Raw genomic sequence first — 26,936 nt, 5'->3', positions numbered from 1 at the left:
CCAAACCTTACCAGACCCACCAAAAACACCTCCACCATCTCCTCCACAGAAAAAGCAAGCTCTCTCCCCGTTTTACAAGCCCATCCTAAAATGGGCTAAGAAACATTCTTACCCACTTGATGCTCCAGCAGAAACACCACCCACTTCTTCCATTGCTATGTTCCATGATGCTGACTTCCCCCCCCCCTTGTCAGAGAAATTTCTAAATTATCATTTCCTGCTCCCGAGGAATTCATTGACCCACAAAATAGATATCGTCATGCTCCAAAAATAGCAACCCCCACTGATGTGGATGAACATGGGAGACAGAGAAAGACTCCTGCTGCTGAAGCTATTCTAAATTGGCAATCAGAGACTCTGTTGGCACAAAATAATTCCTTTAAGGCAATTGATTCCAAAATTGGAAATGTGCAACAAGATCTCCGAAGGTATGATGAAAGTACCAAAAATATACTTTATGAGTTCCAGAAAAGGCTTCACGCCTTGGAATCAGGACAACATCTTGGGTATCATTACCTTGAAAGTCCAAAGCCAGAAATAGAAAAGCTCAAGAGGCAAATCCAACTCCTTGAAGAAGGAAGGTTCAGACCTTTCGATCCATTGGCACCTTCATTAGAACCGGGTATTTACCTCCACCGCCACATTTCTATTTTTGCCACTATTCCGAAGATCCCTACGAAGAGAACCAGATATGGCGAAATACGAAATCGCCTCAAGGCCCCCAAAGGACAAAGGAAAAGAAAAATGCCTCCCACGGAATCAAGTTCGATTGTTATCGGAAAGGCCAGATCAAATAATGTTATCTAATCCATTAGAATCCTTTCTAAAGGATTTGGGTACTCAGGAACTTGATCCTGCTACCCAACAGCCTGATTCTACCATTCCAGAAAAACAATCCATGTTTCCAATCGAGCAAACTACTCCTGAGACTGAATCAGATTCAGTATCTCTTTCCTCATCTTCATCTTTCTCGATTCCTACAGTTGATTCTCTCCTTATGGCACCAGTAACTTCATCAATATTCATGGCTGATCCTCTAGATGATGAAATGGAATCAAACTATTCTAACCCAGAAAATGGTCAGACAAGCAATCCTGCTTGGCATGTGTCCATAGCATCAAAACAATTCTTCACCATCGATGATATTTATTATCATAAATGACCAGAAAGACTTGAAGACTTTCATACTTGGTTGAATACTCAGTCCATCACCAACCATGATATGAATGATGTCATTTACAACTTTGTTACGAGATTTACAGGAAGCCTCAAACTTTGGTGGCAATCAATTTCAGAACAAGACCAGATTCATTTTCTGATGTCACCTAATTTTGGCCATGCCATCACTCTCTTGTATCATGTCTTTGTGGGAAAACCCACTGATCTCATAGAGATGAAAAGAAGATAATTTTTTGAAAGAAAATGCTGCTCCCTCCAGAAGAAACATCTTGATGAGCATTATCGAGTGATGCTTCAGCTTTTTTATCAGATTGGGGCAGACCCAAATCTGAAGCATGTTTTCCTTACTTCTATCCCTAAAGAACTATCCCAGATGGTTGAAAGATCTTTCTTTGGAAAAAAAAAAGGAGAGTACAAGATATTCCCTTGGGAGAAATACAACAAGAAGTCCATCTATGCCTAGAAGAATTATGCTTAAAACGCCAGATGGTTCGTACCTACATCACAGATGACAAGCGCCTTGAATCAGCTTGTTCTTGACAGAAGTTAAAAATCAAATGCTCCAAGCAAGACTGTGATGGTACTTGTGGTTAGTTTTCTCAGAAAAAGAAACATTACAAGAAGTTTTGGATAAACAAATCCAAACATGGCTCCAAACATTTCCGGAAAAAGAAGAAATGGCGATACCTACGCAAAAGAAAGGATCGCACAAGCCACAAGAAATCAAATCGTTGCTACATGACGCAACCGAAATGACATTTTGCCAAAAATTGTCCTCAAGCAAGAAAATGTCAGAATCGTCTAATTCATCACATTCAGAATGGAACATGTATTTCTCTTGCAAATGATGATATTGAATCATTATTCTCTGCTAACGAAGAACCATCTGAACAAACTCTTTGTGTCATTCCCTCTTACCAAACTTCCAGTGAGACTGAGTCAGACTCAGAGTCTGAAGATATTTTTCATATATCATCATCATTCCTAGAACCAAACCTTGACATATTTTCAAGTCAAACTCACTTTGTCCCCATTTCCCGTAAAAATCCTCACTTCAAAGTTTGCCAAACCCATCACTATTATTGCTCTCATTGACACAGGGAGCAAGTTGTTCAATATTAGACACCAAAGTTCTTCCTGAAGAATTATGGACTCCTTACATCGATATTTCAGTGCAGCCGGAGATACTTTCTCCACAAATGTCGAACCACTCCGATGCTTGTCCAGTTTTTCCTCGGTGTTCCATAACCACAAAAATCTTTGGATCAAGCCTCCCCAATAAAGACCTGATAATTGGGTGGGATATCATGACTCAAATCTCTCAACTCCGCATCATTCCTGGAAAAGGTCTTAGGTATAAAGACCAATTCTCTGAGTTTGTCAATATCCAGAAACTCTTTTCCATCCAGATGAGTCTACTAGATCCAATCATGCAAAAACTGTTAGAATCTTGTTCCGAATCCCATTCAGAATTTGCTTAGAAGTGTTCCCATCCTCTATGGGAAAATCCAGAGTTCTTTGTTCGCCTTCCTTTCAAGAAGAATGAAGATATAAACCCAACCAAGGCGAGCGACATGGGAATGAAGCCAGAACATTTGGTTTTAGCTCAAAAGGAATGCTCAGAACTATTACAACAAGGCCTTATTGAAATCTCCAATTCTCAATGGGCTTACGAAGCTTTTTATGTTAATAAGCGTGCTAAGCAAAATAGGGGAAAAATGAGACTGGTAATCAACTATCAACCTCTCAACCTTTTTCTCCAAGATGATAAGTTCCCTTTACCATCCAGAGATTCTCTCTTTACTAGTTTAACCAAGGCCCACATTTATTCCAAATTCGATCTCAAAGCCGGATTTTGGCAATTGGGCATCCATCTTGAAGACAAATCCAAAACAGGATTCTGTATCCCGAACCAGCACTTCCAGTAGAAAGTTTTTCCTTTTGGTCTAAAGGTAGCACCATCCCTTTTCCAGAAGGCCATGTGTCGTATTTTTCAACCAATTTTATCAAGTGCAGCTGTATACATTGATGACATCCTGCTCTACAGTCCTAACGAGCAGTCACACTGTCAACTCCTTGAGCAATTTGCAGAAATCGTAAAGAAGCATGGCATCATGCTTTCCCAAAGAAAAATGAATATCGCCCAGACAGAAATCGAATTTCTTAGTATGCATCCTAACAAAGGTACATACTACCCAGGGCCACACATTGCTCAAGAATTATTGAAGTTTCCTGAAGATAACTTCACAACAAAACAAATTCAACAATTTCTTGGGATAATTAATTATCTCAGGGATTTTGTCCCAAACATTGCAAAGCTCCTAATTCCTTTGCAATCTATGCTAAAAAAGAATCCCCACCTCAGGGAAAGACTCAGACTAAAGCAGTCGTTGAGCTTAAGGAGATTATGCAGAATCTCCCACCATTGCGAATACCATCAACGGGAAAAAGAATTCTTCGGCGACACCGGTGATGAATGCGGCAGCCATCCTCTTTGAAGAAATTGATGGTAAGAGACATCTTTGTGCTCATAAAAGTGGAAAGTTTTCTCAAGCTGAAATGCATTACCATTCCACTTTTAAAGAAATCCTGGCAGTAAAAAATGGAATAAAAAAGTTTGAATTCCATCTCATAAGCCATCACTTCCTGGTAGAATTAGATATGGCATTTTTCCCACAGATGACCAAGTTTAAACAAAAGCAGATTCCAAACTCTCAACTGTTTCGATGGGCTGAATGGTTTTCAAAATACTCTTTTGAAACCAAACATATTCCTGGAAAAAAGAATGTGCTTGCTGACTTCTTGTCGAGACCAAAAGCACCAGCTGAAATCAACATGTACATCAAGAGGCCTACTTTTCATATGCTTAACTATGGCGTGAAATACAAGATTGAGAAGATCAAAGATTTACAAAGCTGGAAATACCCCCAGGAGATTATTCAGCAAATCCAGAACAACAGTCTTACTGAAAACCTAGAGAACCTCATGTGGCAATGCCACACCGACCTATTCAGATTCAATGGAGGTTCGATTCTTTATCCTTTTGGGTTAAATATGAATTATCCATTCATTCATCCTCTTATCTGGAAGGAAGATGATTTCCTTGATCAACTCAAGACGTTATTATGGTACTTAACCAATAAGTACTTAATAGCTTTTGAAATTCCAACCAGAAGATTCATTGCCAACCTCACAAGGATATTCTTGCTCGGAAGAAACATCGAAAAAGAAAGTGATAAGAATCTCTTAGACTTTCTTAATTGGTTCTATTCTCCTACTTACTGGAAACAACTCTTGGAAAAAGAACTGAGAACCATGACACCAAATCCTGAAGTCCATACCATCCTGTTTTTCAAACGACCATGGTATTTTTTTCAGAAATAATGGCAATATTCTCGATACCCCACTGGAAATAGGAACCACATCCTATAAACCTCACTTGAACAGCCGAGAAGCTCGAATTCACAAATCTTATCCAAGATCTGTTAGATTTTATGAACACGAGTATCGAGAACTCCAGAGAATCTTATGCCAAGAAAACAAACCATTCCTGAAGATATTTGGAATAATGTACCCACTACATGGGATCATTATGACCTAGCACCAGAAGCTAAGGAAGCACTCAGGCAATACAGACAAGCTGCATCATCCCAAGAGCATGAAATGACAAGTGAAGATGACATTGTTCAGTCTACTCAAGACCCCTATGCACGCTTTGGAGGTCCTCTATCCCAGAACCCCTACGAACAGGGACCTTCGTCCTTATTCCAAAACATGGATACATCCTTTTATGCACAGCCATCCAATTGGCCTCAGCCAAGCATTCCTGCCAACACTACAAGTGAAAATACAAACTGGGCAGAAGAAAAAGCATCCTCATCAAAAAGGCTGAATCAAATCCTCTCACCTGAAGACCTTGAAGCCCTTGAATAGAAATACGAGGCACATCTCCTAGAAGACAGCTCAGATGACTCAGTATGTAGCTACAATGCTCGTGACGGACGAGATCGCTAAGTTCGTACAATTTCACTGTAGCAAGTCACTGTTCACTTTTACTGTAGCACTAGGCTAGGGAAGGTACTATTCACAGTACAGTTTCTGTTCATAGTGTGCGAATAATTCCCTTCCGGAAATTTCCGGTACCTTTGTTTGTATCCAGACCCATGAGCTTGGTCCTTGTTTGTTGGTTTGTGACCTCATTTTGCCTATATAAGGCAAGGAGGGTGTAATGTGTTGGGCAGAATCCCCTGAAGTAAAGTGTGCGCTTTGTGAAAAACCTCTCCATTACATTCTAAATTCCTCTTCTCCAGCCTGGTAGGAACCTCCAAGAAATGCAACTTGGATAGGTTAGAAACGTTTCCATCCTGGCATCTCTGAGTGTCTCTAGGCTCTGAACTAAAGGGCTGAATGGTTTTCTGCTAAAAGGTTGTCCCTGAAGGGCTTGAACGGGAGTTGTTTGCCCACTGTGGGATGCATACCTGCAGGAAATTTACTCTCCTTCCTTGGTTCTAAGTCTAGGTCCATTCATGATAATTTAATAAAATAAAATTTATAAAATTGAAATAATTAATTAATTAAAAATAATTAATTATGGCTTAAACAAGATTATACTAATTTAAACATACAATTAGCCCTAGTTAAACATCCACTAAACTAATCATACAACTAATCTAATTAACATTTCAATAATCTAATCTAACCACCTAAACCTATTTAGACTAATCTAAACACCCCTTAAGCATAATTAACTTACTAAGCAAGGATTAGATGATAAACTCACCAGTTTTGCTAGCCGGTGAGTCCACAGCGATCATGACGCCAAGGCAGTCGACAAACCTCGAAGCGGTGACACCAACGAAGGCCGGGAAGACACCAAAAATAGGCCTCAAAGACCGAAACCCTTGCTGATTTTCTCTTCTAATCTTGGACCGAAAAGGCTGAAAGTGGCGGCGGTTTGGCGCGAAAATGGCGAGCGGCGAAGGTCCGGCGGCTTGGGGGCGGCACATGACGGAGGTGACGCACCGGGGCCTCAACCACAGCGATCCAAGGCGGTCCCAAGGCTGGAACAACAACCACAATCTCGGACTCCCTCTGCAACTTTGAAAAATTGGACTACTGGAGGAGAAACAGAGCTGAACGGGCTTGGCCAGAGCTCCGGCGAGGAGTTAGCCGGCAACCGGCGGCTCCCGGGGGTCAAGGGGGACCTGCTAATGGTTGATATAGGTGGAGGTAGGGTCGAAATGGGGAGAAAATGGCTGAAAACCGCGAAACGGGCGAAACAGGCGTAACCAGGCGAGTCCAGACGGTCCAGCGAGCAATGGCTTCGGGCGGGCGTACAGGACAGCCGGAGAATATTTTTGGCGAGCAGCGAGGTGCTCCAAAATGGGCTGGATGTCTTCTTCGTGGTGATGGATAGCTCGTTTGCTGATTCATCCGGGAAGTTAACTTTTTACTCGGATCTTTGGCGAAAGGTTTGCTGGAGCAGAAACTAGAACAAGGGGAAAATAGGAGAGAAAAACGACGGGGCTTGACTGGTCCGATGGGTGTGCGACGGTGGGGCTAGCTCAGCTGGCTTCCTCTGGTTCTCTCAAGCTCTCTCTACACCTCATCAATGGAGAAAGCCATGCTTCAAGGAGGAAGAAGGCTCAGCTAAAGAGAGGGGACCCTAAGAGCTCCCTAGGCTCAACAGTCTTGCTCTCCTCTCTCTTGCCCCCACCAGCCTTGGCCCTCACCCTCAGCCATTTTCCTCACCTTAGCTTCCTCAAGAAGCTTACCAAATGATCCAAAATGTCATGCACCCCATGGCATACGAATTTGTTACATTCCCGCTTCAATCTCATTCAATTTCATTCAATTCTCAAATAAACAAATCCAATTGAAGCCCAAATAAATCCATCAAGGTGTCCTTGTCCATTTCATGACTTTTCCCCGTCATATGATCCAACTTGCATTCCAAAGATGGGATTAAAACCGACCCTCTGACTTTCCCGAACAAAAATGGCTTTACTTTGCTTTTCTGCCAAAAATCTCGATTTGCAGAAAAAATCTTCTGAAGATGAGTCGACGTTCCTAAAATGAATTGTGACATGACAGAACCTTCAATTTTTGAATTCGGGTTCAATTTCACGGTTAATTTCAATCTGGCGCGATCCTAGCGCGACCTAATCTACCGGGTAGCTTTTAGGAATTTTTGTGCATTTGACCTGTGGTTGATTATTTTCAAGCCACAATGTACATCTTCGACACATTGGTGACTCTCAATTTTCGTGAAAATCTCAAAGTTTCAAATGCAGACACAAGATACCAAAACAACAGAAGAATCGGTCTAGTACAGATCGACAAGAATTGTGCAATTAGGTGGAATCACCCACACTTAATCACATACCTTTGTCGAGTCGACCTATCTCCGATCTCTAATCGATTTTTAACCGTGCCGTAATGACCCTTGCAAATTAGCTCGATCAAGAAGTCGTTTCTTAGTCGAATTCTCAAGTCTGATGCATTAGAATCTCTTAACGGCTTCACCTGATAGACTAGTTATCTCGTGAGTGGCCAACTCAGAGAAAAGAGCTATAGGCGCGAAGATGAAATGCCCGACTTATTCAATTGAAACCAAAATTGGAAAATCGGGATGTCACAACTAGTGTGACACCAATGCTACTTGCGTAGCATATATTTTCTTGCTAACCTCTTTGTTATGTGGTTAACGAATAGGCAATTATAAACAAATTGTACACTCATATACCAAATTTGATGGGATAATTTGAAGGTGAAAGTCACTCACAACTCACAATATTTAAGGAAGAGAAGGAGACGAAGTGGCTTTTTCTGTGTTTTCTTTTATTTCACTTTATCAAAAAGGATTAAAAGACTTACTTTTAAATAGGCTTACAATTAAATGACCTGTAAATATATCTAGTATTTCAAGGAGATCGATTCCTAAGAATGTACAAAACATAAAACAAGATATAGAAACACAAACAAACACTTTGAAAGCAACGCTACAATAAAGACTTGTGCATCAATCTTAGGAGCTAAACAAATATTGACATTAAACTTGTACATCGACAACAAGACAGCCAATCGGCAATCACTAACATTGACAACTTGATTAGTGAATCGGTAACCTCTTCGCATAATCAGCAACTTCCAATGAATTTTGTTTAATTATTAACACGGACGGCATTGCTCCGGGTGTCCACAACGTCGTGCTTGTCGGCGCCATAAAAAAAATCGATATTGAGATCGGATAAAACAGAGGGCTTTGCAAAGCGAGTAAAATGGGGAAAAACGACTGTTTCATCCATCGCAAGAGAGGTCGGGGAAGGAGGGAGAGAATGAGGGGAGAGAGAGAAGAAGCGAGATTTGCATAAATGAAAGCCAAGGGAAGGGGTGAGCCGAGTCTAGTGAGGAGTGAAGAAGAAGATGATGGTGGTGGTGGCAGCGGCGGCGGTGGCATGCAAGTCCTCTTGGCGATGCTGAGTTAAAAAAGATATCTGCTTTTGGAGAGGGAAGTGAGTGAGCGGTGGATATTTTTGGGATTCTTGTCATTTTTATGGAAATTATGATTATTTCCATAGAGGAATTGAACAGTTACATTCAAGCATTTAGTCAAAAAAAAGAAAAAGAAAAAAGAGAGACTATTGTTAGATTCTTGAACGTTATGAAAATTAAATGATTTAAAAATAATTAGATATAATTTGTTGTTGATAATGAAAAAAATATTTTGTAGTTATTTCAAATGATACAAGTGATTATTTTAGGAAAATATTTTTCAAATCATTCATTTATTATGAAACAAACAGTCTTAGAGTAACAAAAAATTTATGCCCTATTGAATGGATGATATATGTGCTCAAACTTAGCTGTGCAACTTAATGATTCCACATGTTAATAGTTCAATGATAAGTGTGTAACTAAAGATGAATCTAATAAAAGTCCATAGACAAAATAACTGTAATTTATATGAATATAGTATAGCAATCTCTCTAAGTATTGCCTTTAAGGTTGTCACTTAAGATCGTCGATTGCTAAAACGAGGCAAGAAAACACTTTGATGCCTGACTAGCGGTATGGTATGTCCAATCATGGTAACAGTAGCAAAAACGTGAGGTTGCCTGAGTGCATTGTTTTTTAATGGTATTGGAGAAAATTAGGGATAAGTGTAGAAACGAAACTTATTTGGTTGATGGCTAATTGTTTTTTAAGCACTCCAAATGGTATAGAGAGTCTAGAAGTGATCATTTAACTTGTTGTCTCCCAATAAAATCCATTTCAAATATGCTTGCAACTTCCTCTGACATCGTGGAAGTCTCCTAAAGAGTTAGTTCCTAGAGAGATCAAGAAAAGACAATCTACCTGACAGGCATAATGAATTTGGATTGTCCCCACCAAGGTTATTTCCCGAAAGTGATACTTACATCAATAGTGACATCTTTTGTCCAATATTTTTGGATATGTTGCCTCTGAGCATATGAGTCGAGAGACCCAACTTTATAACGTTAGATAAAACATTCAATAGCCAATTGGGAACTCCATCTGAGATGCTAGCATTTTGCATGTATGATATTGCAATGTACCTCTATTTTCTAAGAAAGTTTGGGAATTTGATCCCACTTTATGACTAGATATGAGAATCTCTTGAAATTGGGAAGGAGGAACCCAAGATGCACGAACGGTTATAACAACCTCGTTTGAAAAAAAAATACAACACGATCAAGCTGGTGAGATTTGCAACGTGAAGTTCATTGATAACTCCATCCAATTGGTTGTTCCCAATGCACATAGCCTCTAGATTGGATAGTAGCCCAATACTTTCTAGAATGTTCCTATTCAATTTGTTAGAATAGAGGTGTAGATGATAGCTAGCTCACAATAGCAAGAATAGGACCAAAAATCTAGTTCTTTGAAAGATTAGGGAATTCAAGATATTTGAAACTCCCAAATTGATTGGGTAAGTAACCACTAAAATTGGTGAAGGCAACATCAATAGTCTTTAGGTTATTTTGTCTATAAATCAAAGCACCATTTTTTGTGTTAGAAATCCTCCCACTAAATTTGTTATCAAACTAATTTTGTACTTGCAGATTGTAGAAAATGCTTGAGTCTTTCAAAAGTTAGGAAAAGTACCAAAAAAAAAAGATCCTAATTCTATTGTACTAAGGCTATTTCAATTATAAACTTTTTAATTTAGCCAATTTAATTCTAAATCTTTTGATAATTGGCCAATTATGGGTGTTAAACACTAACATGAAGCCATGAGTCTTATGTGACATAGTAGTCGGTGCTAACATGAACAATTCTTAAAGTCTTTATTTTTTTTTTTTTAGTTTTTCTTTTCTTTTTTTAATTATAATTTGTGAGGTTGAGGGCCTGCAAACCCTCGCCAGCCACCGGCAAGGGTTTCGACCCTTACTTATGACCAATGAGGCCACAAAGGCCTCACTCGGATCTAGGTGTGGGCTAGCCCACCCATAGGAGGCAAGGCCGAGAAAGGTTTCGTCCAAATCTTGGTAAGGGCTTCGTAGCCCTTACTCGCAACCAAGGAGACCTTTGCGGCCTCGCCCAATGGCTAGCAACATCACCAACGTGTTGGCAACCCTCGTTGATTGCAATGCAAAAAAAAAAAAAAAAAAGGAAAAGAAAGCAAAGAAATTAAAAATATATATAATTCATAAAAAAAATTGAAAATTTGAAAAAGTACCTATATCAATGTTGGTTGTTGCCAACTGTGCCATGTAAGACAGTCAATATTCACATTAGCGATTTCCAATCAAAATTGATAGAAAGGACTACATTAGTAATTTGTCAAATAATTTAGATTAAATTGGCCAAATTGAAAAGTTTAAACTAAATTGACATTCAAATAATAGGTTTAGAACTTTTTCCGTAATTATCTCTTTAATAGCTCACCTACCAATCTATTCCTAGAGGTGTCAAGGAATCTAAGCCGTCCACTATCTTCAAGGATGATAGTGGGGATTATGCCTTTGGTGATAATTATAACTTAAATCAAGATGTTCGAGTTCGCTGAAGTTTTGAAACCAAGGAGGAATAGATGAATTAATGGAGTTTCAATGCATATCGAGGTGGTAAGTTTTGTGATATGTTTTCAAAGATTTATAAATTTCTCCTTGTGACCTTGTCAGAAATTGCTGCTATCATTCTCGAAGATTGTCAAAAGTTATGGCTTTCCAATTTAGAAGAAGTAAAATTTCATTGTCGAAAAAGTACGGGCTAGGAAAAGTCGGTCGAGGATGCTCTTGTTGTCAACATTTGTAGTTTGAGTCAAAGATGTATGCCTTGTAAGTCTTATGAGTAAATCAATTGTTGGATGCCTATGAAAGGGCCTTGGAGTTGTCCAAATGCAAAACAACTAGAATACCCGCAGAAAAGGTTCTCCACCTGTAATATATAAACTACACAATAAAATTTCCCTTCTTGCTCCCTTTATTCCTTTGTTGTCCCATTGCAGAAGTTTTGTTCCTTTTGTTATTCTTGCCTATTTGCTTAATCCTTTACCCAACACACACTTGCACACACTCAACAAAAACCAACTCTGGCTTCCGCAAACTAACATAAGGAATCTAAGAGAAGTGAAATTGACATGTAGAGAGGTCAAAGCTGTCATCTGATATTTTGAAATTGACAAAACTTATCTAAAGTCTATTATGAAGATTTCCAGACTTCTCTGTCAAAGTTTGAAGACTGCCAGACTTTAGTCTCAAAGTCTGTTTTACATCAAAAGTCTGTCCACTCTGACGAATTCCAGACTAAACGCAAGTAAAGAATAAAGACTTATCCAGACGCGGGATTATCTCTCTTTCTTTAAGAGTTCGGTTCGTATGGATTATATATGGCCTTCTGGATGGGAATATCAACTACGAGATTGATTATCTTTATTAGAATCATTTTAGATACATCAAATCTTTTCGAATGGCAAGTAAATATGGAAAAAATCTACTTATGAAAACCAAGATCCTGATTGTATGGGCGAATAGGATTGACGGGCTTTCATCACAATCTTCAAACGGCTCGAGATTTCCTTGATTGATTCTATCCAACGGGTTGATTGAAAGAATTCCTTTGGAAAGTGCCAACGGTTAATAAAACATGAAGGAGTATTTAAGGAGACATCTCCAATCATTCGATAGAGTGCGTGAAAGAGAAATTCCAAAGTCTAAAACTTCCCATTTTCTTGTAATTTCTTACACTAAGCTCAAAGTTGTATTCAAAAGAGAGAGATACTTATAGTGTGACTTCGTGAGAGAGCAGTGGAGACTCTTCACTATAAAGTCGAGATCGCAAGATTGTAAATTCTCTTTTGATTCATAGTGGAATCCAACCACAAGGCTATCAGCATGGAAGAGTGGACATAGGCTTGATCTAAGCCGAACCACTATAAATTTTGTATTCTTATTCTCTTCCCCGAACTTCTTTATTTCGTTCATAGTTCTATTTAACTACTAAAGTCTGAATTCGCTTAACGTCTATTGTTCTTCAGACTCAATTTCAAAAGTAAAATATTTTTACTGTTCTTCACGAAAAATTCTCTTCACACCTATTCACCCCCCTCTAGGTGTTCATACTAACACTTACAATTGGTATCATAGCTTATGTGCTTAATTATTGAAGTGTTTTACTTCTAAGCTAAAGATCCTCTATGGCTAATATTTTGGCTTCGGAACTGGTTGAAATTCAGAGCAACACCAGACCTCCTTACTTAGATGGAAATGAGTACAATGTATGGAAGAACAAGATGAAGGCATTTATCAGATCAAGAGATCCCCTAAAGTGGGATGTTGTAGAAAAAGGGATTAATCCTAAAGCAACATCAACCTCGGGCAGAGGAAAAGAAGTTGCCGATGCCGACGAGATAACACAAGCTGAAATTACCAAGAGACAAGCTCGACACTAAAGCTATCTACTCTTTATATTGTGCCTTATCTCCCACTAAATATAACTGAATTTCTTTTTGTGAAACAGCAAAAGAAGTTTGGGACAGATTACATGCTACCTACGAAGGGACTAACAGTGTGAAGGAAACTAAAATTAACATTCTGCTTGGACAGTATGAAGCCTTCAAAATGAAACTTGGAAAATCTATTACTGATATGTTCAGTCGCTTTACAGAGATTGTAAATGGCCTGGCGTATCAAGGTCAGCCAATCTCAGGACCAATGAAAGTCAACAAACTATTGCGTGGGCTTTCGAAAGATTGAAATCATGTGAAGACTTCAATTAGAGAAACTCAGAGAATCATGCCTCTATCAGTTGATGAACTAATAGGCACACTTCAGTCATACGAAGTGGAGCAAATAAATGATAAAGAAGATCCTAAAGGTAAGAAGTCAATTGCTTTAAAATCTAACATTGATTTTGATGATACAGATTCAGATGATGATATGGACAATAAGGAGATGGCGCTTATGATCAAGAAATTCAGAAAGCTGAATAGAAAGGGAAGAAAATTCAATTGGAAAAAACAGAGCACACGGAATTTCCAGAAGAAATCAACAGAAGATAATGAATCTAGCAAGGATGTTATATGCTTTGAATGCAAGAAAAATGGGCATATCAAACCTAACTGTCCTCTGTTGAAGAAGAAGAAAGGAAAAACTGAGAAGTACAAAAAGGCTCTCAAAGCTTAAATTTGGAGTGATACCGAGTGTGAGGAAAGCGAAGAAGAATATGTCAACATATGTCTGATGGCTCATTCCGACTCAGAATAAGCAATAGACTCTTATTCTGATTCAGATAAAGAAATTGAGGTTAGTGACTTAAAAATTCTTGTCAAAGTCTTTAAATACATAGATGAACTTTGTCTCGCCTCAAATCCTCTCTTAAAAGGATTTCCAAACTAAAAATAGAGAATTCTAAGCTCAAGCAACAGGAAATTTCTTGGAAAGAAAAATTTGAAAGTCTGAAAAAAAAAATTGATGATTTAAAGGAAAGTTTAGATTCTCTTTCAAAGGAAAATGATATTTTGAAAAGAGACATTTCAAGTATTACAAAAAGATTTTCAAAAGGATTTGAAAAATTGGAGAAAAAATTTTCAGCTCAAATACCTTACTTTAACAAATTGGGTTTGGGTATGACTTCAGAAAGTGTTCCATTAATTGATTTTTCCAAAGTAAAAGAAAGAATTAAACAAAGACCTGCCAAGACATTTTACAGAAATCATTTTCAAAAAGTTTTTGTAAAACCTGTTGGTCGTAGTGCACTCAGATGTTCAAAATGTAACAGCTCAAAACATTTCGAGAAAGAATGTCTCAATGTTTGGAGACCGATTAAGAAGGACTGGGCTAATATTTTTTTAATACTAACACTCCTTGACCTAAAAAATCTGGGTATCAAGGAAAGTTTGAGCTTTTCTTTTGACTACGAGTCACTATTAAAAGAAAGATCAAATGGTATTTGGATAGTGGTTGTTCGAGACATATGATAGGAGACTCAGCTGCTTCATAAAGTTTGTTAGACTGAATGAAGGAAAAGTTTCTTTTGGAGGAAATAATAAAGGAAAGATTGTAGGTTGTGGAACCGTGAAAATTGGAAGCCCGGCTATCGCAATGTTTTCTTGGTGGAAGGTTTTGAACTACAACTTGATGAGTATAAGTCAGCTGTACGATATTGGTTTCTGAATAAACTTCCAAGAAGGCATTTGTTCCGGGAACAAGTCAAGACTTCTCTTAATTATTTACTGGTCGAAGGCATGGCAATATTTACCTTTTGGATGTAAACCCAGAAAATTCTCAATGTCTTATTTCTATTCAAGATGAAGCAAATCTGTGGCATCGGAAACTTGGTCATGTAAATATGAGATAGATTGCCAAGATTTCTTCTATGAAGCTTGTTCGAGGACTTCCTAATCTGGCTTACCAGAAGATTGAGTTATACACTCCCTATGTCTTGGGAAAACAAGTCAGAAGTTCCTTTAAACCTGTGAATCAAGTCTCTACCAATCGAGCTTTACAGCTTCTTCATATGAACCTTTTTGGATCAACCAGAACTCAGAGTATTGGTGGAAAGAAATATTGCCTCGTAATCGTAGATGATTACTCTCGTTTTACTTGGGTATACTTTCTGGCAAGTAAGTCTGAAGCTTTCTTTTATTTCTCGAAATTTGCGGAGAAGGTTCAAAATGAAAAAGGTTATGTTGTTTCAAGCATACGAACTAACCATGGAGGTGAGTTTGAAAATTAGGACTTTGCGAGATTCTGTAATGAATCTGGTTTTCAGCATGTTTTCTCTTCTCCATACACTCCAGAAAAAAATGGGGTTATGGAAAGAAAAACAGATCCTTATAGGAAATGGCCAGAATTCTCTTGATATAGAGCAAAATATCCTCTCGATTTAAGCAGAAGCAGTCCCCACTGCTTGTCATATTATTAACGGAGTATTCTTAAGGCCTATCTTAGAGAAAACTCCTTATGAAGTATATAAAGGGAAGAAGCCTGTTGTTTCCTACTTTCATGTCTTTGGCTGTAAATATTTTATTCTGAAGAATGCAAATGATCGATCTAGAAAATTCGAAGAGAAATCAGACAAAGGAATCTTCCTAGGCTATTCGACTTCAAGCAAAGCCTACGGGGTCTTTAACAAGAAGACTCAATCTATAGAAGAATCTATAAACGTCAAGTTTCAAGAGTATATGCAGAATCAACCAGATCATACTCAACTTGAAGAGTCTGAATCTATTCTAAACTTAACAAAGTCTACTTCCCCCGAAGAGGTTCAGACTTCTGAAGAATAGTAGCAAGAGACTAAGAAGTTTCAAACGAAGCAGAGGATCAACAAACTTTCAAACCAAGCAGCAATCGGAAGCAAAAGTCAAGTCATCCTAAAGAACTCATCATTGACAACATTGATGAAGGAATTTGCACCAAATCCAAAAGAAGAGAAGAGTCCAGTGCTCTAGCATTTGTTTCTGAAATAGAACCAAAAGGTGTAGACGAAGCCCTGTCTAATGAAAGCTGAATAGAAGTTATGCAGGAAGAACTCAGACAATTCAGCATCAATGATGTATGGGAGCTGATTCCAAAACCCAAAGGCAAATCCGTGATTGGAACAAAGTGGGTTTTCAGGAACAAAATGAATGAGAAAGGAAAAGTGATCAGAAACAAAACAAGACTCGTGACGAAAGAATATACACAGGAAGAAAGGATAGACTATGACAAGACCTATGCACCAGTAGAAATGTTAGAAGCAATTAGATTATTACTTGCTTTTGTTTGTTTTAAAAATTTCAGGTTATTCCAGATGAATGTCAAAAGTACATTCCTAAATGGGTTCATACAAGAAGAAGTCTATGTGAAGCAACTACCTGGATTTGAAGATCCAAGGAAACCAAACTCAGTCTACAGACTGAAAAATGCCTTGTATTGACTGAAGTAAGCACCTCGAGCCTGATATGAAAGGTTGAGTAAGTTTCTAACTCAAAATGGTTTTGAAAAGGGAAAGGTTGATACTACCTTGTTTATAAAGAAAGAATGAAAAGATTTTCAACTGGTACAAATTTTTGTAGATGATATTATTTTTGGTTCTCCTAACGAAAGTCTCTGTAAGAAATTTTCAAGATCTATGCAACATGAATTCGAGATGAGCATGATGGGTGAGTTAACTTTCTTTCTAGGACTGCAAGTCAGACAACCGAAGAAAGGTATATCCATTCACCAAAAAAAATATGCCAAAGATCTCATCAAAAAATTTGGGTTGGAGAATTGCAAGAAGACAGAGACACCAATGCCAAGTTCTTCGAAACTAGACAATGATGAAAAATGGAAGAAAGTAGATCAGAAGCTATATAGAAGTATGATCGATTCTCTTCTTTACCTAATTGCTTCTAGACCTGACATTTTATTCAGTGTTTGCATATGTGCTAGATTTCAGTATGATCCCAGAGAATCTCACTTAAGTGCTACAAAACGCATCATTAAATATGTGGCACCTTCTCCAAAGCTGGGTATGTAGTATCCAAAAGAATGAGACTTTACTCTTATTGGATATTCAGACGCTGATTTAGCCTGTTGTAAAGTGGATAGAAAGAGCACTTCTGGAACCTGTCAACTGCTGGGAAATATGTTGGTATCTTGGTTCTCAAGAAAGCAAAGTATTGTAGCAATATCAACAGCAGAAGTAGAGTATGTTACTCTTGGGAGTTGTTGCTCTCAAATCCTATGGATAAGACAACAACTAAGAGATTTTGGGATTGAAGAATCGTGTACCTAGATTAGATGCAACAACACTAGTGCTATAAATCTCACCAAGAACCCAATTCTTCATTCAAGGGCAAAGCATATAAACATTCGACATCACTTTATAAGAGATCATGTCTAGAATTGGGAGATTATGATTAAGTTCATTGATTCAAAGAATCACTGGTAGATATCTTTACGAAGCCTCTGGAGAAAAATCTATTTGAGTCTATTCGCACCAAATTCAATATTATATCTCCAATCATTTAAAGTATGAAGTTAGTCAGACTCAGAATGTCCAGAAGCTACTTCAGAAAGAGAATGTATCGAATCCGTGTATTTTAATTTTGGAATGAAAATGTATGATTATCTAAATCGTCGCTTGCCTAATTTATTTTTAGAAATTAATTATTTCTTTGATAATTTTCGATTTTTAAATTTTTGGAAGTTACCTTTTTGAAAATTGTTCTGAAAAGGTATTTGATTGTGACGCTTCAAATACCCCCTTTCAGTTTCTTTATATACCCTCTTGTATTTCTTTCAAGCACATCGTTTCAAAACCCTAGAATACAGACTCTCTTCTCTGACTTTTACTCTCAAGATTTCTCTACAAGTTTTCATTTTTTCTACACTCGAACTCGTCTTCGAAATCCTCCTAGTCTGCAAACATGTCTTACCAAAGGAAATCCTCTCGGATTGCAAGCAAGGGGCCTCGGAATGTGCCAGAAGGGCAAACACATTTTGATCTCACCAAAGAAGACTCTCCACAACAATCTCCTCAAAATCCCCCATGCCAACCATTGGAAGAGGAAGTTGAGCAAGACGTTGTTCCTCTCAAGACTTTAACCCCCCAAGTTCTTTATAAACATTATGGTTATCTGAAAATGGGCGGTACGCCAATGTCCTTTATTATTGATTTTCTAAGAAGACACGGGCATAGGAACGAAACATTGTTTTTAAGAACGATGAAACGCTTAGAAATAACGCCAAAAGGAGCAGCAAACGAAGCTTTTCTTAACTTTCCTGCTGACCCTAGGTTCAGTGTTGAGCATCCTGAAAATAAGGATGATGATGAAAGGATGTTTTCGAATTTTCAACCCAGAATGGGTGTGGTCACTAATGAACCGGGTGATAGAATGAAACTCTTTTGTTCTAAGGAACACAAAAAGGTTTATAACTAAATACTGAAGAGAGGGGTGATGAACCCTCGAACTGTCGATTTTGATTTCTTAGACTCAATCAAGGTGAACTTAAGGGAGAAGTTGGCCTTCCTTCAACTCGAGAATTTCTGTTCTGAGATGGCTGTTGCATATCCATAGTTGACTACATTTTTCTACTCAAATCTATCTTTTCTTGACCAAAATCGAATCCAGTTTATTGTGAGTGATAAAGCCTATGTGGTAGATGTTGACACACTGGCAGACATTCTTGGGGTGGAAATGGGTGGTTTTCAACCGATCAATGTCTCCGTAGGGCAAGCCACTAGATTTCTTGTCAATGACAAATTACTAAAAGGAGGCATCACATATTCTAGACTGTCAGCCTCAAATGTTCTGTTGCACAAAGTTGTCATTAACTGCATCAAACCGAAGGTTGCATCAAAAACAGATGTTTCCAAATTCGAAGCAAGACTAATGTTTGCTATCTGCAATGGGATAAGATTTTCACTCCCTCATACTATCCTAATACACATGTACAGGGACAGGTATCAAGGACAAAGGACAATTGCCTTATTCAGCGTTGGTAACAAAGTTGTTTAGACATTTTCAGATCCATTTTCTCGCCTCATTTTGCTCTCGCACTATTGCTCCTATGGTAATAGGACTGAAGATGATTTCAAAGATGTGGTTGAAGGATCTTAACAAAGCTATTGAGCGCTTGAAGGAGTCATCAAGCAAAACCAAGGAAGATTCTACTGGAAGAAAGAGGAAAGGCAAGGAAGTTGTGAAAGAACCTATAAAGAAGAGAAGATCACTCATCCTGCAAGATGAAGAGGATGAAGATGATCTTACAATTTCTACAATTGCCTTAAAGAATCTTCAAGGTTTTGTTGGTTTTGAGCAACCAAAGGAAAAGGAAGGAGAAAATAGAGAAGAAATAGAGCAAGAAGAAGCAGAAGAAACAGAGAAGGAAGAAGTAGAAAGAGAAAAAAGAACAAGGGCTAAAGAAGAAGAAGAAGGTCATTCTGGAAAGAAGGGTGAGGATGACTCTTATGCAGAGACAGTTGCAATCACACTGTCTGAAGACTCAAAAGCAACTAGGAGTGGACCAATAGAAGTACGAACAGAGAAAGAACATCACTCTCGTTCTAAAAACAAGAAGATACAAGAAGAAGGAATCCCTTCTCCACCTATAGGCACAGAAACAGGGGAGCTCGTGAGAGAATAGGGACTTCTTCTTCACATTTTGCGAGTGATGGCATCAGTCGATCTCCTGTGAACCCAGAAGATGTCTATGCTTCTCAATTTCCTGAAGCTAACATTGAAGAATCTACTCCGAGTCATGGGGCTAGATAAGTTGATGTTCTCTCATATCTTAACTCTCCACAAATTCAATTCGCTAAAGCTAGTGCGCAGATTGAACCGACCGGTGACTATCCAAGGATAATAGAACTTTTGGACATAAAAGCTCAGCAATATGGTATGGAGATTGAGATTGAGAAACTTCACACTACCTTAAGATCATATTCTGATTTTCACACTGGAAAGGTACAGTCTTTAGATGCTCAAGTACAGACTTTGAATCAACACGTCTCTCAGACTGTGGCCAAGAATGATCAGACTGTTCAGATTCTCAAGAGTGTTCAGACTTAAGTCGAGAATGTTCATCGCCAGTGCCAGAAGGTTGAGGAGGCAGTGCAGTCCATGGGGGATTTCCAACTAGTTCGAGTTCCTCGACAACCTTGATTCCATTTATCTCTTTTCTCTCTTGACTTTTTCCACTTTTCGTTGTTGACAAAAAGGGGGAGAATCTGCAGATTTGATATTTTGAACTTAACTTTTTGCAAATTTGATTTTGTTTGATTTTTTTGAACACTTATAATCTGCAGCAACTTTTGCGGTGATGATTATGGATGTGGATGTTTAAATCTTGATGTTTGTCTAATTTTTCAAGATTAACATGTTTTCTGTAGTTGCAGAATCGATACTATCCAGATCCTTAACAAATTGTTTTTATAAAATATCATGTACTGCTAAAGTGTTGTTTTGCAGGTTACAAGTCTTTAAATCTGCAGGGAAGTTTTATCATCATAAAAAAATGGGGAGATTGTTGGAGAAAACTCATTTGATGTTTTGAAGCTGACAAAACTTATCTAAAGTCTATTCTGAAGATTTCCAAACTTCGATGTCAAAGTCTGAAAACTACCAGACTTTAGTGTCAAAGTCTGTTTTACATCAGAAGTCTACCCACTCTGACGAATTCCAGACTGAACGCAAGTGAAGAATGAAGACTTATCCAGACGCGAGATTATCTCTCTCTCTTTAAGAGTTCGGTTCGTATGGATTATATATGACCTTCTGGATGGGAATATCACCTACAAGATTGATTATCTTTATTAGAATCATTTTAGATACATCAAATCTTTTCGAATGATAAGTAAATATGGAAAGAATCTACTTATAGAAACCAAGATCCTGATTGTATGGGCGAATAGGATTGACAGGTGTTCATAAAATTCTAAACGTAAGTGCACATGTCGAACAAGTAATATAATAATGAGAAAAAGTATCGTCCCACGGAGATCGATGATTAATAAACGAGTTAAATACTAAAATAGATTAATTCTAAAATTTATCTAATAGATCAAAATGTAATTAAGAATAAATTAAAAACAAAATTTGTAGACTAAATGCAATAAATCGATAAGATAAATATGTTAGAACATCCGATTTCACCATAATCACTAGATATGAATTTCAGATTATTGTGAATACAAGAACGATATCAAACATGTGATAGCGGAATTTCCTAATCTATTTACTATCATATCTCTAGGTATAGCAAACCTACTCAGCTTATTAATCCAATATATCTCTATGTGAATTAAAATAAACATGAGTGCATTAAAAACTATGAATATTCCCGGCTTATGATGAGTCTTTTGGATCATCTTATCATCGAAAGCTACACAAATAACGTGGTATATCTCTATCCACATGTAATTCATGGTTATATATTATAATGAGCAATTGCATATTATCACTTCTCAGTCTCAAACATACACATCAGATCATTCAAGTGGTAGCCAGTCACTCAGAAGCATTAAGCACAATAATATATAACTCACACGAATGAAATCAATTGTAAAACATAAAAATCATGAAATTCACATCATCATGGTTTGGCTACATTGTAGCCCTAACAAAAGAAAATTAGAACATAGTAGAAGAATAAATAAAAATATAAATCAAACCCATCATCTTGAATCAAAGAGCAAGAGTTCTCGTCACCACTTTTGTCTTTTCTTCAAAGTACTTGAAAAAACTCTCGAAGAATGAAAAACGATCTCACCATAAATAAATAAATTTAAAAAAAACCTAGCTTCTCTCTCATGTTCTCCTATTTATAGGATATATCCAAAATATCTATCTCCCAATGCTTGCAGATAACATTAGGGAATAAAATCAAGAATTTCTTGATTTGATATCCATCTTCCATTGCTGCTTTTATTTGAATTCCTTATAGTTGTCATTCTTTTCTTTATCCTCTCCATATCTCATTATTCTGCATAAACAAAGAAAATTCAAATAATCAGAAGGAAATCCAAATATTTTCTCTAAGATATTGCATTAATTGTTACCTAAAATAGGTAAAATAACTCTATTTTTGTAGAGTTATCAACTGGCTTTCATCACAATCTTCAAACGTTTCGAGATTTCCTTGATTGATTTTGTCCAATGGGTTGATTGAAAGAATTCCTTTGGAAAGTGCCAACGGTCAATAAGGCATGAAAGAGTATTTAAGGAGACATCTCTAGTCATTCGATAGAGTGCGTGAAAGAGAAATTCCAAAGTCTAAAGCTTCCCTTTTTCTTGTTATTTCTTACACTGAGCTCAAAATTGTATTCAAAAGAGAGAGATACTTATAATGTGACTTCATGAGAGAGCAGTAGAGACTCTTCACTTTGAAGTCAAGATCGCAGGATTGTAAATTCTCTTTTGATTCATAGTGGAATCCAGCCAAGAGGCTGTCAGCGTGGGAGAGTAGACGTAGGCTTGATCTAAGCCGAACCACTATAAATTATGTGTTCTTATTATCTTCCCTGAACTTCTTTATTTCGTTCGTAGTTCTATTTAACTACTAAAGTCTGAATTCGCTCAAAGTCTGTTGTTCTTCAGACTCAGTTTTAAAAGTAAAATATTTCTACTGTTCTTCACGAAAAATTCTCTTCACGCCTATTCACCCCCCTCTAGGTGTTCATACTAGCATTTACAAAAGCATCTTCCAAATAACCACCCCCTTAATATTAAAAACTCTAGGGATGAAAGCATATTGATAGCACTTAACCATTCTATGGGGTTGAGAAGGATGGCATAAGACTGATCCAAGTCCTTCAAGATAGAAAATGTCAATAGCAATAGGAGGTTCTCCATTTTTAAAATGGGTCACCCACTACTAAGATCCAAGTACCGTAAGCTAGAAACCATACAGAGTTGATGAGGAATATCTCCATAAAAGACTGTAGATGAGAGGTTCAGATACTCTAAATTTTGAAGAGAAGCTAAAGACTGGGGTTTTTTGTGTTGTAAAATTGTTGAACTTGAGGTCTAGATACTTCAAAAGCTTATGTTCATTTAGAGCAGGACATATCTTAATTCGCAAACTATACTTCTTTAGGCCACCACAAGAATTGCGAAGATCAAACTTCGAAGCATGACCAGTCTTCCCACTACATTCAACCCTTTCTCGCTTGCAACAACCCTCACCAATCCATGACCATAGACGTCTCAAAGGATCGGTTTGATCCGACTTGAATATCATAAAAGCTTCCGTCTCGGCACCAATTCAGCTTAAATTCGTTCAGGCTTTGGAATTGATTGAGCTCCAAGGCTTGATTGACATAGTGTTGGGGTTTCATGAATCATGTATAAGAAAAATTAATGAAATAAACGCAGCGGAAACAAAGATATATTTTACACATGATTCTCCTTAGGCGTTGTTCGTGCGTTTTAATCAAAAATCTAAACATAAAAGGGAGTTAAACGAATTACCTCTCGAAGCGTGCTTTAAACAAGTCGGTTCGGATGTTCTACAGTTCAAGTCCCACAAACGTCGGACCTCTAGTTCAGACACACCAACAACGAACGTCGAACGGAAGAGAGGACTTTCGGATATTCACCACTTCGATTGTGCTAGCAATCACGTGGAAAGAATCCGTCGTATTCTTGATGTATAATAGTCACGGCCCGAACGAGATAACGCTCTTCTTTCTTGCGTCTAAAAGACACAAGAACACACATACACACACACACACACTTTTATCTCTATTTTCAGCAAAGCATCACTGATTCCTCGCTTGTGTTTCTCTCGAACAAAACCAAAACACAATGACACTTTTCTCTATTTTTCAGCAGCCCCTTTAACTCTCATCCCTCAATTGTTTTTATATTAAAATTGACCAGCAACGGTTGCTAATTGATGGACGATCAGCAACCGTTGCTGATCGTCCATAGTAGACGATCGTGCATGAGCGGTTGCTCATGCACGACCATCATGCATGAGCAACCGCTCATGCACGATCTTGGCATGATGGTCGGCGGTTGCCGACCATCCATGCTTCGTGCATAATGGTCAGCAACCGCTGACCATTACGCTTCGTGCATGTGCACGAATTCGTGCACATGCATGAAGCTTTAATTTAATTTTTTTTCAATTAGTTAATTAATTAATTAAACGGATAAAGGATTAATTAAAATAACATAATCCTTAGCAGCTTTAGGGCATCTTCTAACAATCTCCCACTTGCACTAAAGCCAACTTGTTTGGTATGTTAACATATATCCACTTTGGGCATGCGTGTGCATCATATGCAAGTAGGCTCGTGACTATAATACAAATTAAATTAAATCTCATTTAATTTAATTTCAAATTGACTCAATTTGATTGCAGTAATTGCAAACACATTTGCAATAATATTTTTCTCTTGTTCCACGTTATCCTAATTGTTTATGGTGTGTGACATCCCTAGGTTCATCACTAAGCTGGTGTAAGACTTGTACTAACACATTAGTACTTCCAAAAGAATTAATTGTCCCAATTAATCTTTTAGGTCTTACAAGCCACGATTGACATCTAGCAATATGTCATGGCTACCCAGATAGTTTGAATACTTTAAGAACATAATGAACCTGTCAGCTTTGGCTACGTGTAATTCAATCCCTCGTCTTACTATGTCCCGATCAAACAAAGACCATGGAATATTTGTCAAGTCATTAATTCGATCATATGCACAAATCTAATTGACATGCATTTTATTCGAGACATAAACAATTTATTCTCGATCACAACCCCGGCCGAGGATTTCAATGCATTGTCACAATTAGATTGCATAGGACATCATTATCATACCTTGCATATAACAAGGAGACAGATTCCATATTGCGCACACGTGTAACTTCATATATGAACAAACTATGACCATCAGGTATAAAGACGGATCAACGACCCGGCATTATGTGCACCTGTGAACCATAGTTGTTCGATACACAAGTTAACACTGTGCCTCAGGTCTAAGGATTATTTACACAAGACCAAAGTATGAACAATTAGACATTGACCACGCTAAAAGCTTCCATGTCGCTAATCGTTCCATATGCGTCACGTTCAGTGAATTTGTCTAATACAAACACACCTGTGTTCTAACTCAGGCATCATAATACCCAATGACATGTGACTCATCATTCCCTTAAGTATCCAATACTTAATGGCGAAGAAGAACACACTGGTCTCAACAGATTATTAATATCCACTTAATAATCCATCGACCGGGAACAATTTAAAGATTCAGTCTAACTATGAACCCGTCACATATATTCTTGACGCCTCAAGAATAAGTCTAGTTGCAAATCGATCTTATGGAATCATTCATCAATATAAAATAATTGGACAAATGAATGAATACGTCATTGCCATTAATTAAATAATAATAATGAAAGTACAACTGAAATCCCTAATATGTAACAATTATATAGTAGCTTTAGGGTATACATCCAACAATCTCCCAGTTGCACTAAAGCCAACTTGTCTGGTACCTCAAACCCATTTTGTCAATATGTCTTTCAAAAGAAGACTCGAGGTAAGGCCTTAGTGAAGGGATCTCGCCACGTTTTTTGCTGAGGCAATTTTCTGCAAGGCGATATCACCTCTCCCAACAATTTCTCCGATGAGATGGAAGCGTCTCTCAATATGCTTGGACTGCTGGTGAGACCTTGGTTCCTTAGCTTGAGCTATCGCCCCATTGTTGTCATAGAACAATGTGATCGGTTGCTCAATTGAAGGAACGACTCCAAGTTCAGAAATAAATTTCTTCATTTAAGCGGCTTCCTTTGCTGCTTCGTGCAGCTACATACTCGCCTCGGTGGTGGAATCGGCGCTTATACTTTGTTTGGAACTTTTCCAACTAACCGCACCACCATTGAATGTAAAGACAAACCCGGACGTAGATTTATAATCATTAGGATCCGATTGAAAATCGGAATCGCATAAGTTACAACTTTAAATTCTCCTTCCCATATATCAAGAATAAATCTTTAGTCATTCGCAAGTACTTAAGAATATTCTTGACTGCTATCCAGGTTTTCTTCTCTGGATCGACCGATATCCGCTAGTAATACTTACAGCATTCGCAATATCAGGTCTAGTACATAGCATAGCATACATTATGCTTCCAATAGCGGATGCATATGGTATCTTTGTCATCCGCTCTCTTTCTTCAGGAGTGTTGGGACACATCTCCTTAGAAAGACGGATCCCTTGCCTAAAAGGCAATAATCCTCTCTTGGAACATTGCATGTTAAACCGTGTTAACACTTTGTCTATGTACGTAGATTGTGAGAGGCTAATCAATCGTCTTGATCTATCTCTATAGATCTTGATACCTAAAATGTAGGTTGCCTCTCCTAAATCTTTCATGGAGAATTTCTGTGACAAGAATAGTTTTATCGATGATATCATTGGTACATCATTTCCAATCAAAAGTATATCATCGACATACAAAACCAGAAATGCAATTGCACTCCCACTGATCTTCTTGTATACACAAGGTTCATCTGGATTTTTGATGAAGCCAAACGATTTGACTACCTCATCAAAACGGATGTTCCAACTTCTGGAGGCTTGTTTGAGTCCATAAATAGATCTCTTAAGCTTACACACCTTCCGTTTTTCACTATTGGATTCAAAACCCTGTGGTTGTTCCATATAGATGTCCTCTTCGAGAAAACCATTTAGAAAAGCCGTTTTGACATCCATCTGGAATATCTCATAATCAAGGTGTGCAAGATAGCCAACATAATCCGAATGGATTTTAGCATGGCCACAGTGAGAAAGTTTCGTCATAATCAA

Source organism: Eucalyptus grandis, chromosome 7 (assembly GCF_016545825.1).
Source record: "Eucalyptus grandis isolate ANBG69807.140 chromosome 7, ASM1654582v1, whole genome shotgun sequence".
NCBI lineage: Eukaryota > Viridiplantae > Streptophyta > Magnoliopsida > Myrtales > Myrtaceae > Eucalyptus > Eucalyptus grandis.
Note: the sequence above shows the minus strand (reverse complement) of the source record.